The 14,879-nt window shown below is 31.5% G+C and overlaps 1 long non-coding RNA gene across 2 annotated transcripts in view; it reads right to left on the bottom strand.

Moving 5' to 3' along the window:
- Window positions 1-14,879, bottom strand: part of LOC138246410 (uncharacterized) — a 212,732-nt gene that overhangs the window by 50,897 nt on the left and 146,956 nt on the right. For both annotated transcript variants that reach the window (XR_011194272.1, XR_011194273.1), the window contains exon 6: window positions 1,834-1,927. This is a non-coding gene — a long non-coding RNA (uncharacterized lncRNA). The remainder of the gene's footprint in view (window positions 1-1,833; window positions 1,928-14,879) is intronic.

The raw sequence follows: 14,879 nt of genomic DNA, 5'->3' as shown, positions 1-14,879 counted from the left end.
AAGAAAGGAAGAAAGAAAGACAAGCATTTACAATGCAACATGTCTCACATTTGACTGAGTTAGGACTACTGGCATTGCAAATTCATAACTGGACTTTTCTTGCCACGTAAATTGGTCAACCCTGCCTTATAATTTCATCTTTTCCTGCCATATAATTCCAGTTGCACTGCATATAACTAAAGCACTTTCATTTATTCCCTTTCTCTATCTGCAGCAAAAATGTAAATGTTGCCATTTAGCATCCCAATTTAAATCTGCCATTCTAATTTCAATAGAATTTCACTTTCACAACCCCACCATCAGAGTTGCTGGCTAGCTAATACAATTCCCCCCAAAAAGACACAAGACAGCCACACAAGAGAAATAAAGTAGAAGGGTCACCTAAACATATCAAGAGTGTTCAAACGGCCATAGTGTAATAAGGATGTTACATTGACCTGAATCATGGTAATATTTGTAATAAGGAAAGATCAAAATATATACAATTTTCATATCAGAAATAAACTTTTGGCATTAGACTGTAATGTTCAAAACAGCCCCTAGATGGCCTTATTAGAAAAATATCATCTGTAAGAAACATTGACATGCAACCATATTGTGAGCCCACCATTAAAACGCAGGAGAAAGGAATGCAGTGTAACCATATACTTATACCTTAGAGGGTGTTTTTAGGGCAACCAGGCCTGCTGCAATGATATTACAAACAGGAAAGAAAGATAATGAAAGGGAGAAAGAAATATAAAGGATGGAAAGAAAGAAGAGAAAAACAGAAATAAAGAATAAAGAAAAAAGAGATAAAAAGAGGGGAAGGAAGAAAGAAAGAAATAAAGAAATAGTGATAAAGAAAAGAAAAAAGAAGCCAAGAATGAAAAAAGGAAAGAACAAAGGAAAACAGTAAGACAAAAAAGGAAAGAAAAAAGTAGGAAGAAAAGAGAAAAAGGAGAATTAACATAGGAAAGAACGTGAGAAACAAAGGAAGAGAAAATGAATGAAAAGAAAACAAAAGACAAGAATGAAATGGAGAAAGAAACATAAATGACAAAAAGAAAGAAGAGAAAGAAGAAAGAAAAAGAGATAGAAAGTGAAAAAGAATGAAAGAAGTAGAGAAAATGAAAAGAAAGCAAAAAGGAAGGAGGAAAGAAAGAGAAAGAAAAAGAAAAGAAGAGAGAAAGAGAAAAAGAAAGAAAGAAAGAAAGAAAAAGAAAGAAATGAAAATAGGAATGAAAGTAGGAAAGAAAAGAAAGGAAAGCAGAAAGAAAACAAAAGGACGGACAAGAAAGAAAAGTAAGACAAATGACAGAAAGAAAATAGAGAAAAAGAGACGAAAGAAAAAAAGATGAAAAGTGAAAAAGAAAGAAGGAAAGATAAAAAGAGAGAGAGAAAAAATGAAGAAAATAAAGAAAATAAAAAAGAAGCCAAGATAGAAAAAAGAAAGAGAGAAGGTAAGAAGACGGACAGGAGAGAATGAAAATTGAAGGCAAAGAAAAAAGGAAGGGAAACATGGAAGCAAATAAGAAAGAAAGAAGCAAGAAAGAATGAAAGCAAGACGGAAAGCAAAAAAGAAAGGCAGAAAGAAAAAAGAATGAAAGGATAAAGAAAGAAAGGAAGAAAGATGAATAATTGTAAGAAAGATGAATGCCACAATGAAAGAGGATGAAAAACAAGAAAGTAAGAAAGAAAAAAGAAAGAGGAAGATTGAAAGAAAGCAGAATGCACGAAAGAAAGTAAGAAATAGGAAGAAACAGAATCAAGGAAGGGAAGTATGAATGTAAAAAAGAAAGAAAGAAGCCCACCCAAGCTCACAAAGCACAGCACAACACCGGACTAGAATACCTCAACAGACGGCTCTCCTTCCACACCCCGACCTGGCATTTCCGCTCCACCGACCTCACCCTTGTAACCGTACCACGCGTCCGCAGAACTACAACTGGCAGTAGATCATAAAATTAAAGAAAACAAGGCAAAGATGTCAAAAAAAGTAAATCAAGGGAAAGAAATATGGAATAAATTAGAAAGAAAGAAAGGAATAAAGGTACAGAGTAAGGAAGAATGACATAAAGATAAAGTATGCAAAGAAAGTGAGAAATAGGAAGGCACAGAATAAAGGAAAGGAAGTATGGAAGGAAACAAGAAAAAAAGACAAGAAAGAAAGAAGAGAGAAAGAAGGAAAGAAAGAAAAATATATGAAAGAAAAAAGAAAGGGAAGAGTGGAAGGAAGGAATTAAGAAGGAATAAAAAAAAAGAACGAAAGAAAAAATTCAAACAAGAAAGTAAGAAAAATAGCAATATGAAAAGAAAAATAAGCTAAAAAAGAAGAAAAAAGAAAGGCATGAAAAAAGAAAGGAAAAGAAAGGCAAAGAAAAAAGGAAGGGGTGAATGGAAGGAAATAAGAAAGAAAGAAACAAGAAAGAAAGAAAAAGAAAGAAAAAAGAAAGAATGAATGAAAAAAGAAAGGAAGAACGCACAAGAATGACAGCAAGAAATTGAGAAAGCAAGAAATCGATAAAGCAAGAAAGCGAAAAGGAAAGAAAAGAAAGAAAGATAAAAAGAAAGAAAGAAAAAGAAAGAAAGAAAGAAAGAAAGAAAGAAAAGAAGAAAGAAAGAAAGAAAGAAAGAAAGAAAGAAAGAAAGAAAGAAGAAAGAAAGAAAAAGAAAAAAAAGCCAAGGAAGAAAAAAGAAGGAAAAAAGAAAAGAAGCAAGGCAACTAAAGACAAAGAACAAAGAAAGGGGGTATGTAAGGAATTGAGAAAGAAAGGAGCAAGAAAGAAAGCAAAAAAGAAACATGGAAGAAAAGAGAAATGAATGAGAGAAAGTAAGAAAAAGGAAGGGAAGTATGGAAGGAAATAAAGAAGAAAGAAAGAAAGATGGAAAGAAAAAGAAATGCAGAAAGTAGGAAAAAGGAAGGGAAAGAAAGAAAGAAAGAAAGAAAGAAAGAAAGAAAGAAAAAAGGAAAGAAAGAAGAAAAGAACCAAAGCATGAAAAAAGTAAGGAAAAGAAAGGAAAAAAGGAATGGGAGTGTGTAAGGAATTAAGAAAGAAAAAAGCAAGAAAACAGCAAAAAAGAAAGATGGAAGGAAAGAGAAATGCACAAGAGAAAGTAAGAAAAAGGAAGGGAAATATGAAAGGAATTCAGAAAGAAGAAAGAAAGAAAGATATAAGGAAAAAGAAACGCATGCAAGAAAGAAGGAAAAAGGAAAGAAAGAAAGAAAGAATGAAAGAAAGAAAGAAGTAGGGAGGAGGAAGGAATGAAAAAGGAATTTAAGAAAAAAGGGAGGAGCAGAAGGAAGATGGAAGATTGAAAGAAATGTAAGAAATAAGAGAGGAAGAAAAAAAGAAGAAATTTTGTAAATACTGTACTAAAGGAAAGCAAGACAGAAAAGAAAAAAGAAAGAGAAGAGGAAAAAAGAGAACTAAACAAAGAATAAAGAAGGAAAGGAAGAAAGATGAATGATGGTAACAAAGATAAATGCCACAATAAAAGAGGAAAAGAAGAAAGGAAAAGGAAGAATGGACAGAAGAAAAAAGAAAGCATGAGAGGGAAAAGAGAAGTTAATAACAAAGAAAAAGAAACTATTAAGAAGAAAGAAAAAAAGAGAAAAATAAAGACAAGAGAGTAAAGAAAAAGAAGGATGAAGGAAAGAGGAACAAGGATGAAGGAAAGAGGAACAAGGAAGAAAGAAAGAAAGAAAGAAAGAAAGAAAGAAAGAAAGAAAGAAAGAAAGAAAGAAAGAAAGAAAGAAAGAAAAAACAATATACCGGGAAAAGCAAGAAAAGAAAGGCAAAGAAAAAAAGAAGGGAAGCATGGAAGGAATTAAGAAACAATGAAAAAAGGAAAAGAAAGAAAACAAAACAAAAGACAAGAATAAACGGGAGAAAGAAAGGTAAATTACAAAAAGAAAGAAGAGAAAACGAAAAAGAGATAAAACAAAGGATGAAAGAAATGGGAAAAAAGAAGGGAAGTGGAAAAAAGTAATATACAGGAAAGAAAGAAAGAAAGAAAGAAAGAAAGAAAGAAAGAAAGAATGAAAGAAAGAAAGAAAGAATCAAATAAGAAAGTAAGAACACTAGTAATACAGAAAAAAAGAAGCCAAGAAAGAAAAAAAGAAAGAAAGAAGAAAAGAAGCAAGGCATGAAAAAAGTAAGGAAAATAAAGGCAAAGAAAAAAGGAAGGGGAGTATGTAAGGAATTATGAAAGAAAGAAAGAACAATGTATGCAAGATTGAAAGATGTAGGCAAAAGAGTAAAAGGAATAAGGTAAATGAAGAACAAATAACAACCAGAACAAAAAGCAAAAAGAAGGCAAAGAAAGAAAGAAAGAAAGAAAGAAAGAAGATGGAAAGAAGGAAAGAGAGAAAGAAAGAAGGAAAAAAAGAAAGAAGGAAAGAAGGAAAGAAAGAAAGATGCATGAAAGAAAAAGGGAAGAGAAGGGTGGAAGGAAGGAATTAAGAAAGAATGAGAGACAAGAAAGAAAGAAAAAATCAAACAAGAAAGTAAGAAAAATAGCAATAGAGAAAAAAAAATTAAGCCAAGAAAGAAAAAAAGAAAGAAAGAAAAACAGAACCAAGGCATTAAAAAAGTAAGGCAAAGAAAGGAAAAAAAAGGAAGGGGCGTGTGTAAGGAATTAAGAAAGAAAGAAGCAAGAAAAAAAGCAAAAAAGAAAGATGTAAGGAAAGAGAAATGCACGAGGAAAAGTAAGAAAAAGGAAGGAAAATATGAAAGGAAATAAGAAAGAAGAAAGAAAGAAAGATGTAAGGAAAAAGAAAGGCATGTGAGACAGAAGGAAAAAGGAAGGGAAGTAAGGAAGATTGAAAGAAAGACAGAAAGAAAGAAAGAAAGAAAGAAAGAAAGAAAGAAAGAAAGAAAGAAAGAAAGAAAGAAAGAACAATGTATGTAAGATAGAAAGATGTAGGCAAAAGAGCAAAAGAAATAAGGTAAACGAAGAACAAAGAACAACCAGAACGAAAAGCAAAAAGAAGACGAAGAAAGAAAGAAAAAGAAAGAAAGAAAGAAAGAAAGAAAGAAAGAAAGAAAATGTATACAAGAAAGTAAGAAAAATCACAATAAAAAACAGAAAAAAGAAGGCAAGAAAGAAAGAAGGAAAGATACAAGGCATGAAAAAAAGTAAGAAAAAGAAGGGCAAAGAAAAAAGGAAGGGGAGTATGGAGGGAAATAAGAAGGAAAGAAGCAAGAAAGAAAGCAAAAGCAAAAGATGGCTCAAAAGAGAAATCCACAAGAGAAAGTAAAAAAACTGTAGTGAAGTATGAAAGGAAATAAGAAAAAGAAAGAAAGATGGATGGAAAAAGAAATGCATGCGAGAATGTAGGAAAAAGGAAGGGAAGTATGGAAAGAAAGAAAGAACGAAAGAACGAAAGAACGAAAGAAAGAAAGAAAGAAAGAAAGAAAGAATAAAGAAAAGACAAGAATGAAAGAGAGAGATAGAGAAATGAGAGAATGGCAAAAAATATAGATAGATAGACAGAAAGAGAGAGAGAGAGAGAAAGATAGATGATGAAGGTAAAAAAGAAAGATAAATGCTGGAAACAAAACTGATAAAGTAGAAGAAGGAAGGAAGGAGAAATGGATGAAAACCAAGAAAGTAGGAAATAAAGAGGAAGATAGAAAGAAAGAGGAATGCACGAAAGAAAGTAAACAATAGGAGGGCAAAGAATAAAGGGAGGGAAGTATGGGAGGAAGAAAGACAGAATGAAAGAAAGAAAGAAAGAAAGAAAGAAAGACAGAAAGAAAGAAAGAAAGAAAGAAAGAAAGAAAGAAAGAAAGAAAGAAAAGAAAAAGGAAGTGTGGAAGGAATTAGGAAAGAAGGAATGAGAAAGAAAAAGAAAAAAGAAAGAGAGAAAGAAAAATAAATGGAGACTTAGAGGGAAGGAGTAAGAATAAAGTAAAGGTAAAGGTAAGAAAGAAAGGAAAAAGGATGAAAGGGGAGGGGTGGGGTGGAAAAAAGAAATAAAGGTTGTAAGAAAAAAGAAGGGAAGTAAAAGAAAGGAAAGATAGCAGGGAAAAAAGAAAGAAAGAAAGAAAGAAAGAAAGAAAGAAAGAAAGAAAGAAAGAAAGAAAGAAAGAAAGAAAGAAAGAAAGAAAGAGAAATGCATGAGATAAAACTAAGAAAAAGAAAAAGGAAGTATGTAAGGAAATAAGAAAGAAGGAAAAGAAAAGAAAAGGAAAAGAGAAAAAGAAAACAAGAAAAAGGAAAATAAACGAAGTCTTAGAGGGAAGGAGTAAGAATAAACTAAAGGTAAAGGAAAGTAAGAAAGAAAAAAGGATGTAAGGGGAGGGATGGAAAGAAAGAAATAAAGAATGTAAGAAAAAAGAAGGGAAATAAAAGGAAGGATAGATAGCAAGAAAGTTAGGAAGAAAGAAACAAAGAAAGAACAAAAACAAGAGAAAAGACAAGAATGAAAGAGAAAGAAAGAGAAATGACAGAATGGCAGAAATATATGGATAGACAGAGAGAAAGAGAGAGAGAAAGATAGATGATGAAGGTAAAAAATAAAGATGAATGCAGGAAACAAAACTGATAAAGTAGAAGAAGGAAGGAAGGAAACATGGATGAAAAACAAGAAAGTAAGAAATAAAGAGGAAGATGGAAAGAAAGAGGAATGCATGAAAGAAAGTAAGCAATAGGAAGGCAAAGAATAAAAGAAAGGAAGTATGGTAGGAAAAAAGAAAGAAAGGAAGGAAGGAAGGAAGGAAGGAAGGAAGGAAGGAAGGAAGGAAGGAAGAAAGAAAGAAAGGAAGAAGGAAGGAAGGAAGGAAGGAAGGAAGGAAGAAAGAAAGAAAGAAAGAAAGAAAGAAAGAAAGAAAGAAAGAAAGAAAGAAAGAAAGAAAGAAAGAAAGAAAAAGAAAGAAAGAGAAAGAAAATGCAAACAAGAAAGTAAGAAAAATAGCAATAAAAAACAAAAAAAGAAGCCACAAAAGAAAGAAGGAAAGATGCAAGGCATGAAAGAAAGTAAGAAAAAGAGAAATGCAGGAGATAAAAATAAGAAAAAGAAAGTATGATAGGAAATAAGAAAGAAGGAAAGAAAAAAACAAGAAAAAGGAAAAAGAAAAAATAAAGAAAGAAAGAACAAAAAGAAAGAGAATGCAAACAAGAAAATAAGGAAAATAGCAATAAAGAACAGAAAAAAGAAGCCAAGGATGAAAAAATGAAAGATACAAGGCATGAAAGAAAGTAAGAAAAAGAGAGGGAAAGAAAAAAGTAAGGGAATTATGAAAGGACATAAGAAAGAAGCAAGAAAGAAAGCAGGAAAGAAAGCAAGAAAAAAGATGGAATAAAAAAGAAAGAAAGGGAGAAAGATAAATGAACGAGAGGAAGTAATAAAAAGTAAGGGAGTATGGAAGGAAATGAGAAAGAAAGAAAGAAAGAAAGAAAGAAAGAAAGAAAGAAAGAAAGAAAAGAGAGAAAGAAAGGGAATGCAAACAAGAAAGTAAGGAAAATAGCAATAAAGAACAGAAAAAAGAAGCCAAGGATGAAAGAATGAAAGATACAAGGCATGAAAGGAAGTAAGAAAAAGAGAGGGAAAGAAAAAAGGAAGGGAATTATGAAAGGACATAAGAAAGAAGCAAGAAAGAAAGCAGGAAAGACAGCAAGAAAAAAAGATGGAATAAAAAAGAAAGAAAGGGAGAAAGATAAATGTACGAGAGGAAGTAATAAAAAGTAAGGGAGTATGGAAGGAAATGAGAAAGAAAGAAAGAAAGAAAGAAAGAAAGAAAGAAAGAAAGAAAGAAAGAAAGAAAGAAAGAAGAAAAAACAAGAATGAAAGAGAAAGATAGAGAATGACAGAATGGCAAAAAATATAGCTAGATAGATAGATAGACAGACAGAAAGAGAGAGAGAGGGAAAGAAAGAAAGAAAGAAAGAAAGAAAGAAAGAAAGAAAGAAAAAAAGAAAGAAAGAAAGAAAGAAAGAAAGAAAGAAAGAAAGAAAGAAAGAAAGAAAGAAAGAAAGAAAGAAAGAAAGAAAATGTATACAAGAAAGTAAGAACAATCACAATAAAAAACAGAAAAAAGAAGGCAAGAAAGAAAGAAGGAAAGATACAAGGCATGAAAAAAAGTAAGAAAAAGAAAGGCAAAGAAAAAAGGAAGGGGAGTATGGAGGGAAATAAGAAAGAAAGAAGCAAGAAAGAAAGCAAAAGCAAAAGATGGCTCAAAAGAGAAATCCACAATAGAAAGTAAAAAAACGGAAGTGAAGTATGAAAGGAAATAAGAAAAAGAAAGAAAGATGGAAGGAAAAAGAAATGCATGCGAGAATGTAGGAAAAAGGAAGGGAAGTATGGAAAGAAAGAAAGAACGAAAGGAAGAAAGAAAGAATGAAAGAATAAAGAAAAGACAAGAATGAAAGAGAGAGATAGAGAAATGAGAGAATGGCAAAAATATAGATAGATAGATAGATAGACAGAAAGAGAGAGAGAGAGAAAGATAGATGATGAAGGTAAAAAAGAAAGATAAATGCTGGAAACAAAACTGATAAAGTAGAAGAAGGAAGGAAGGAGAAATGGATGAAAACCAAGAAAGTAGGAAATAAAGAGGAAGATGGAAAGAAAGAGGAATGCATGAAAGAAACTAAGCAATAGGAAGGCAAAGAATAAAAGAAGGGAAGTATGGGAGGAAAAAAGAAAGGAAGGAAGGAAGAAAGAAAGGAAGAAGGAAGGAATAAAGAAAGAAAGAAAGAAAGAAAGAAAGAAAGAAAGAAAGAAAGAAAGAAAGAAAGAATAAAGAAAGAAAAAGAAAGAAAATGCAAACAAGAAAGTAAGAAAAATAGCAATAAAAAAACAGAAAAAAGAAGGCACAAAAGAAAGAAGGAAAGATGCAAGGCATGAAAGAAAGTAAGAAAAAGAGAAATGCATGAGATAAAAATAAGAAAAATAAAGTATGATAGGAAATAAGAAAGAAGGAAAGAAAAAAACAAGAAAAAGGAAAAAGAAAAAATAAAGAAAGAAAAAATAAATGGAGACTTAGAGGAAAGGAGTAAGAACAAGGTAAAGGTAAAGGAAAGTAAGAAAGAAAAAATTACGTAAGGGGAGGGGTGGAAAGAAAGAAATAAAGGGTGTAAGAAAAAAGAAGGGAAATAAAAAAGAAGGAAATATAGCAGGGAAGAAAGAAAGAAAAAAGAAAGAAAGGCAAAACAAGCAAGTGACGCATGGAAGGAATTAAGAAAAAAGGAATAAGGAAAGGAAAGGAAAGAAAAGAAAAGAAAAGAAAACTAAATGATTAGAATGAAAGGTAAATTACAGAAAGAAAAAGAGAAAAAGAAAAAGAAATAGAAAAAAGATGAAAGATATAGAAAAAAAGAAAAAAATGTAGAAAAAGAAATAGAGATTAAGGAAAGAAAGAAAGAAAGAAAGAAAGAAAGAAAGAAAGAAAGATGAAAGAGAAGTGCATGCGATACAAATAAGAAAAAGAAAAAAGAAGTATGGAAGGAAATAAGTAAGAAGCAATCAAAAGAAAAAGAGAATAGGAAAGTAAGAAAGAAATAAAGGATGTAAAAAAAGAATGGAAATGAAAGGAAGGAAAGATAGCAAGGAAGAAAGGAAGGAAGGAAGGAAGGAAGGAAGGAAGGAAGGAAGGAAGGAAGGAAGGAAGGAAGGAAGGAAGGAAGAAATAAAGAAAGAAAGAAAGAAAGAAAGAAAGAGAATGCAAACAAGAAAGTAAGAAAAATAGCAATAAAGAACAGAAAAAGAAGCCAAGAAAGAAAGAAGGAAAGATGTAAGGCATGAAAGAAAGTAAGGAAAAGAAAGGGAAAGAAAGAAAGAAAGCAGGAAAGAAAGCAAGAAAATAGAAAAAATAAAAAAGAAACAAAGTGAGAAAGATAAATGCACAAGAGGAAGTAATAAAAATGTAAGGGAGTATGGAAAGAAAGAAAGAAAGAAAGAAAGAAAGAAAGAAAGAAAGAAAGAAAGAAAGAAAGAAAGAAAGAAAGAAAGAAAGAAAGAAAGGCAAACAAGAAAGTAAGAAAAATAGCAATAAAGAAGAGAAAAAAAGAAGCCAAGAAAGAAAGAAGGAAAGATGCAAGGCATGAAAGAAAGTAAGAAAAAGAAAGGGAAAGAAAAAAGGAAGGGAATTGTGGGAGGAAATAAGAAAGAAGCAAGAAAGAAAGCACGAAAGAAAGCACGAAAAGAGAAAGAATAAAATTAAAGAAAGTGAGAAAGATAAATGCACGAGAGGACCTAATAAAAAGTAAGAGAGTATGGAAGGAAATGAGAAAGAAAGAAAGAAAGAAGGAAAGAAAGTAAGAAAGAAAGAAAGAAAGAAAGAAAGAAAGAAAGAAAGAAAGAGAGAAAATGCAAACAAGAAAGTAAGAAAAATAGTAATAAAGAACAGAAAAAAAGAAGCCAAGAAAGAAAGAAGGAAAGGTGCGAGGTATGAAAGAAAGTAAGAAAAAGAAAGGGAAAGAAAAAAGGAAGGGGAGTATTGAAGGAAAGAAGAAGGAAAGAAGCAAGGAAAAAGGGAAAACAAAAGATGGCTGGAAAGAGAAATGCACAAGAGAAAGTAAGAAAACGGAAGTGAAGTATGAAAGGAAATAAGAAAAAGAAAGAAAGCTGGAAGGAAAAAGAAATGCACGCGAGAACGTGGGAAAAAGGAAGAGAAGTATGGAAAGAAATAGGAAAGAAAGAAAGAAAGAAAGAAAGAAAGAAAGAAAGAAAGAAAGAAAGAAAGAAAGAAAAAAGAAAAGATAAAATACAAGAATGAAAGAGAAAGATAGGGAAATGACAGAATGGTAGAATAATATAGATAGATAGACCGAAAGAGAGAGAGAGAGAAAGATAGATGATGAAGGTAAAAAAGAAAGATAAATGCTGGGGAAAAAACTGATAAAGTAGAAGAAGAAAGGAAGGTAAAATGGACGTAAAACAAGGAAGTAGGAAATACAGAGGAAGATGGAAAGAAAGAGGAATGCTCAAAACAAAGTAAGCATTAGGAAGGCAAAGAATAAAGGAAGGGAAGTATGGGAGGAAAAAAGAAAGAAAGAAAGAAAGAAAGAAAGAAAGAAAGAAAGAAAGAAAGAAAGAAAGAAAGAAAGAAAGAAAGAAAGAAAGGCAGGCAAACAAGAAAGTAAGAAAAATAGCAATAAAGAACAGAAAAAAAGAAGCCAAGAAAGAAAGAAGGAAAGATGCAAGGCATGAAAGAAAGTAAGAAAAAGAAAGGGAAAGAAAAAAGGAAGGGAATTGTGGGAGGAAATAAGAAAGAAGCAAGAAAGAAAGCAGGAAAGAAAGCAAAAAAATAGAAAGAATCAAAAATAAAGAAAGTGAGAAAGATAAATGCACGAGAGGACCTAATAAAAAGTAAGAGAGTATGGAAGGAAATGAGAAAGAAAGAAAGAAGGAAAGAAGGAAAGAAAGTAAGAAAGAAAGAAAGAAAATTCAAACAATAAAGTAAGAAAAATAGCAATAAAGAACAGAAAAAAAGAGGCCAAGAAAGAAAGAAGGAAAGATGCAAGGCATGAAAGAAAGTAAGAAAAAGAAAGGGAAAGAAAAAAGGAAGGGAATTATGGGAGGAAATAAGAAAGAAGCAAAAAAGAAAGCAGGAAAGAAAGCACGAAAAGAGAAAAAATAAAATTGAAAGAAAGTGAGAAATATAAATGCACGAGAGGAAGTAATAAAAAAGTAAGGGAGTATGGAAGGAAAAAACAAAGAAAGATAGAAAGAAGGAAAGAAGGAAAGAAAGAAAGAAAGAAAGAAAGAAAGAAAGAAAGAAAGAAAGAAAGAAAATGCAAACAAGAAAGTAAGAAAAATAGCAACAAAGAACAGAAAAAAAGAAGCCAAGAAAGAAAGAAGGAAAGATGCGAGGTATGAAAGAAAGTAAGAAAAAGAAAGGGAAAGAAAAAAGGAAGGGGAGTATTGAAGGAAATAAGAAGGAAAGAAGCAAGGAAAAAGGAAAAACAAAAGATGGCTGGAAAGAGAAATGCACAAGAGAAAGTAAGAAAACGGAAGTGAAGTATGAAAGGAAATAAGAAAAAGAAAGAAAGCTGGAAGGAAAAAGAAATGCACGCGAGAACGTGGGAAAAAGGAAGAGAAGTATGGAAAGAAATAGGAAAGAAAGAAAGAAACAAAGAAAGAAAGAAAGAAAGAATAAAGAAAGAAAGAAAGAAAGAAAAGAGAAAATACAAGAATGAAAGAGAAAGATAGGGAAATGACAGAATGGTAGAATAATATAGATAGATAGATAGACCGAAAGAGAGAGAGAGAGAAAGATAGATGATGAAGGTAAAAAAGAAAGATAAATGCTGGGGAAAAAACTGATAAAGTAGAAGAAGGAAGGAAGGAAAAATGGACGTAAAACAAGGAAGTAGGAAATACAGAGGAAGATGGAAAGAAAGAGGAATGCTCAAAACAAAGTAAGCATTAGGAAGGCAAAGAATAAAGGAAGGGAAGTATGGGAGGAAAAAAGAAAGAAAGAAAGAAAGAAAGAAAGAAAGAAAGAAAGAAAGAAAGAAAGAAAGAAAGAAAGAAAGAAAGAAAGAAAATGCAAACAGGAAAGTAAGAAAAATAGCAATAAAGAACAGAAAAAAAGAAGCCATGAAAGAAAGAAGGAAAGATGCAAGGCATGAAAGAAAGTAAGGAAAAGAAAGGGAAAGAAAAAAGGAAGGGAATTGTGGGAGGAAATAAGAAAGAAGCAAGAAAGAAAGCAGGAAAGAAAACAAAAAAATAGAAAGAATAAAAATTAAAGAAAGTGAGAAAGATAAATGCACGAGAGGGCCTAATAAAAAGTAAGAGAGTATGGAAGGAAATGAGAAAGAAAGAAAGAAAGAAGGAAAGAAGGAAAGAAAGTAAGAAAGTAAGAAAGTAAGAAAGTAAGAAAGAAAGAAAGAAAGAAAGAAAGAAAGAAAGAAAGAAAGAAAGAAAGAGAGAAAATGCAAACAAGAAAGTAAGAAAAATAGTAATAAAGAACAGAAAAAAAGAAGCCAAGAAAGAAAGAAGGAAAGATGCGAGGTATGGAAGAAAGTAAGAAAAAGAAAGGGAAAGAAAAAAGGAAGGGGAGTATTGAAGGAAATAAGAAGGAAAGAAGCAAGGAAAAAGGAAAAACAAAAGATGGCTGGAAAGAGAAATGCACAAGAGAAAGTAAGAAAACGGAAGTGAAGTATGAAAGGAAATAAGATAAAGAAAGAAAGCTGGAAGGAAAAAGAAATGCACGCGAGAACGTGGGAAAAAGGAAGAGAAGTATGGAAAGAAATAGGAAAGAAAGAAAGAAAGAAAGAAAGAAAGGAAGAAAGAAAGAAAGAAAGAAAGGAAGAAAGAAAGAAAGAAAGAAAGAAAGAAAGAAAGAAAGAAAGTAAGAAAGAAAGAAAGAAAGAAAGAAAGAAAGAAAGAAAGAAAAAAGAAAAGAGAAAATACAAGAATGAAAGAGAAAGATAGGGAAATGACAGAATGGTAGAATAATATAGATAGATAGATAGATAGATAGACCGAAAGAGAGAGAGAGAGAGAAAGATAGATGATGAAGGTAAAAAAGAAAGATAAATGCTGGGGAAAAAACTGATAAAGTAGAAGAAGAAAGGAAGGTAAAATGGACGTAAAACAAGGAAGTAGGAAATACAGAGGAAGATGGAAAGAAAGAGGAATGCTCAAAAAAAAGTAAGCATTAGGAAGGCAAAGAATAAAGGAAGGGAAGTATGGGAGGAAAAAAGAAAGAAAGAAAGAAAGAAAGAAAGAAAGAAAGAAAGAAAGAAAGAAAGAAAGAAAGAAAGAAAGAAAGGCAAACAAGAAAGTAAGAAAAATAGTAATAAAGAACAGAAAAAAAGAAGCCAAGAAAGAAAGAAGGAAATATGCGAGGTATGAAAGAAAGTAAGAAAAAGAAAGGGAAAGAAAAAAGGAAGGGGAGTATTTAAGGAAATAAGAAGGAAAGAAGAAAGGAAAAAGGAAAAACAAAAGATGGCTGGAAAGAGAAATGCACAAGAGAAAGTAAGAAAACGGACGTGAAGTATGAAAGGAAATAAGAAAAAGAAAGAAAGCTGGAAGGAAAAAGAAATGCACGCGAGAACGTGGGAAAAAGGAAGAGAAGTATGGAAAGAAATAGGAAAGAAAGAAAGAAAGAAAGAAAGAAAGAAAGAAAACAGAAAAGAGAAAATACAAGAATGAAAGAGAAAGATAGGGAAATGACAGAATGGTAGAATAATATAGATAGATAGATAGACCGAAAGAGAGAGAGAGAGAAAGATAGATGATGAAGGTAAAAAAGAAAGATAAAGGCTGGGGAAAAAACTGATAAAGTAGAAGAAGAAAGGAAGGTAAAATGGACGTAAAACAAGGAAGTAGGAAATACAGAGGAAGATGGAAAGAAAGAGGAATGCTCAAAACAAAGTAAGCATTAGGAAGGCAAAGAATAAAGGAAGGGAAGTATGGGAGGAAAAAAGAAAGAAAGAAAGAAAGAAAGAAAGAAAGAAAGAAAGAAAGAAAGAAAGAAAGAAAGAAAGAAAGAAAGAAAGAAAGGCAAACAAGAAAGTAAGAAAAATAGCAATAAAGAACAGAAAAAAAGAAGCCAAGAAAGAAAGAAGGAAAGATGCAAGGCATGAAAGAAAGTAAGAAAAAGAAAGGGAAAGAAAAAGAAAAAAGGAAGGGAATTGTGGGAGGAAATAAGAAAGAAGCAAGAAAGAAAGCAGGAAAGAAAGCAAAAAAATAGAAAGAATCAAAAATAAAGAAAGTGAGAAAGATAAATGCACGAGAGGACCTAATAAAAAGTAAGAGAGTATGGAAGGAAATGAGAAAGAAAGAAAGAAGGAAAGAAGGAAAGAAAGTAAGAAAGAAAGAAAGAAAATTCAAACAATAAAGTAAGAAAAATAGCAATAAAGAACAGAAAAAAAGAGGCCAAGAAAGAAAGAAGGAAAGATGCAAGGCATGAAAGAAAGTAAGAAAAAGAAAGGGAAAGAAA

Source organism: Pleurodeles waltl, chromosome 7 (assembly GCF_031143425.1).
Source record: "Pleurodeles waltl isolate 20211129_DDA chromosome 7, aPleWal1.hap1.20221129, whole genome shotgun sequence".
Lineage (NCBI taxonomy): Eukaryota > Metazoa > Chordata > Amphibia > Caudata > Salamandridae > Pleurodeles > Pleurodeles waltl.
This window is presented reverse-complemented; position numbering and strand designations above follow the sequence as displayed.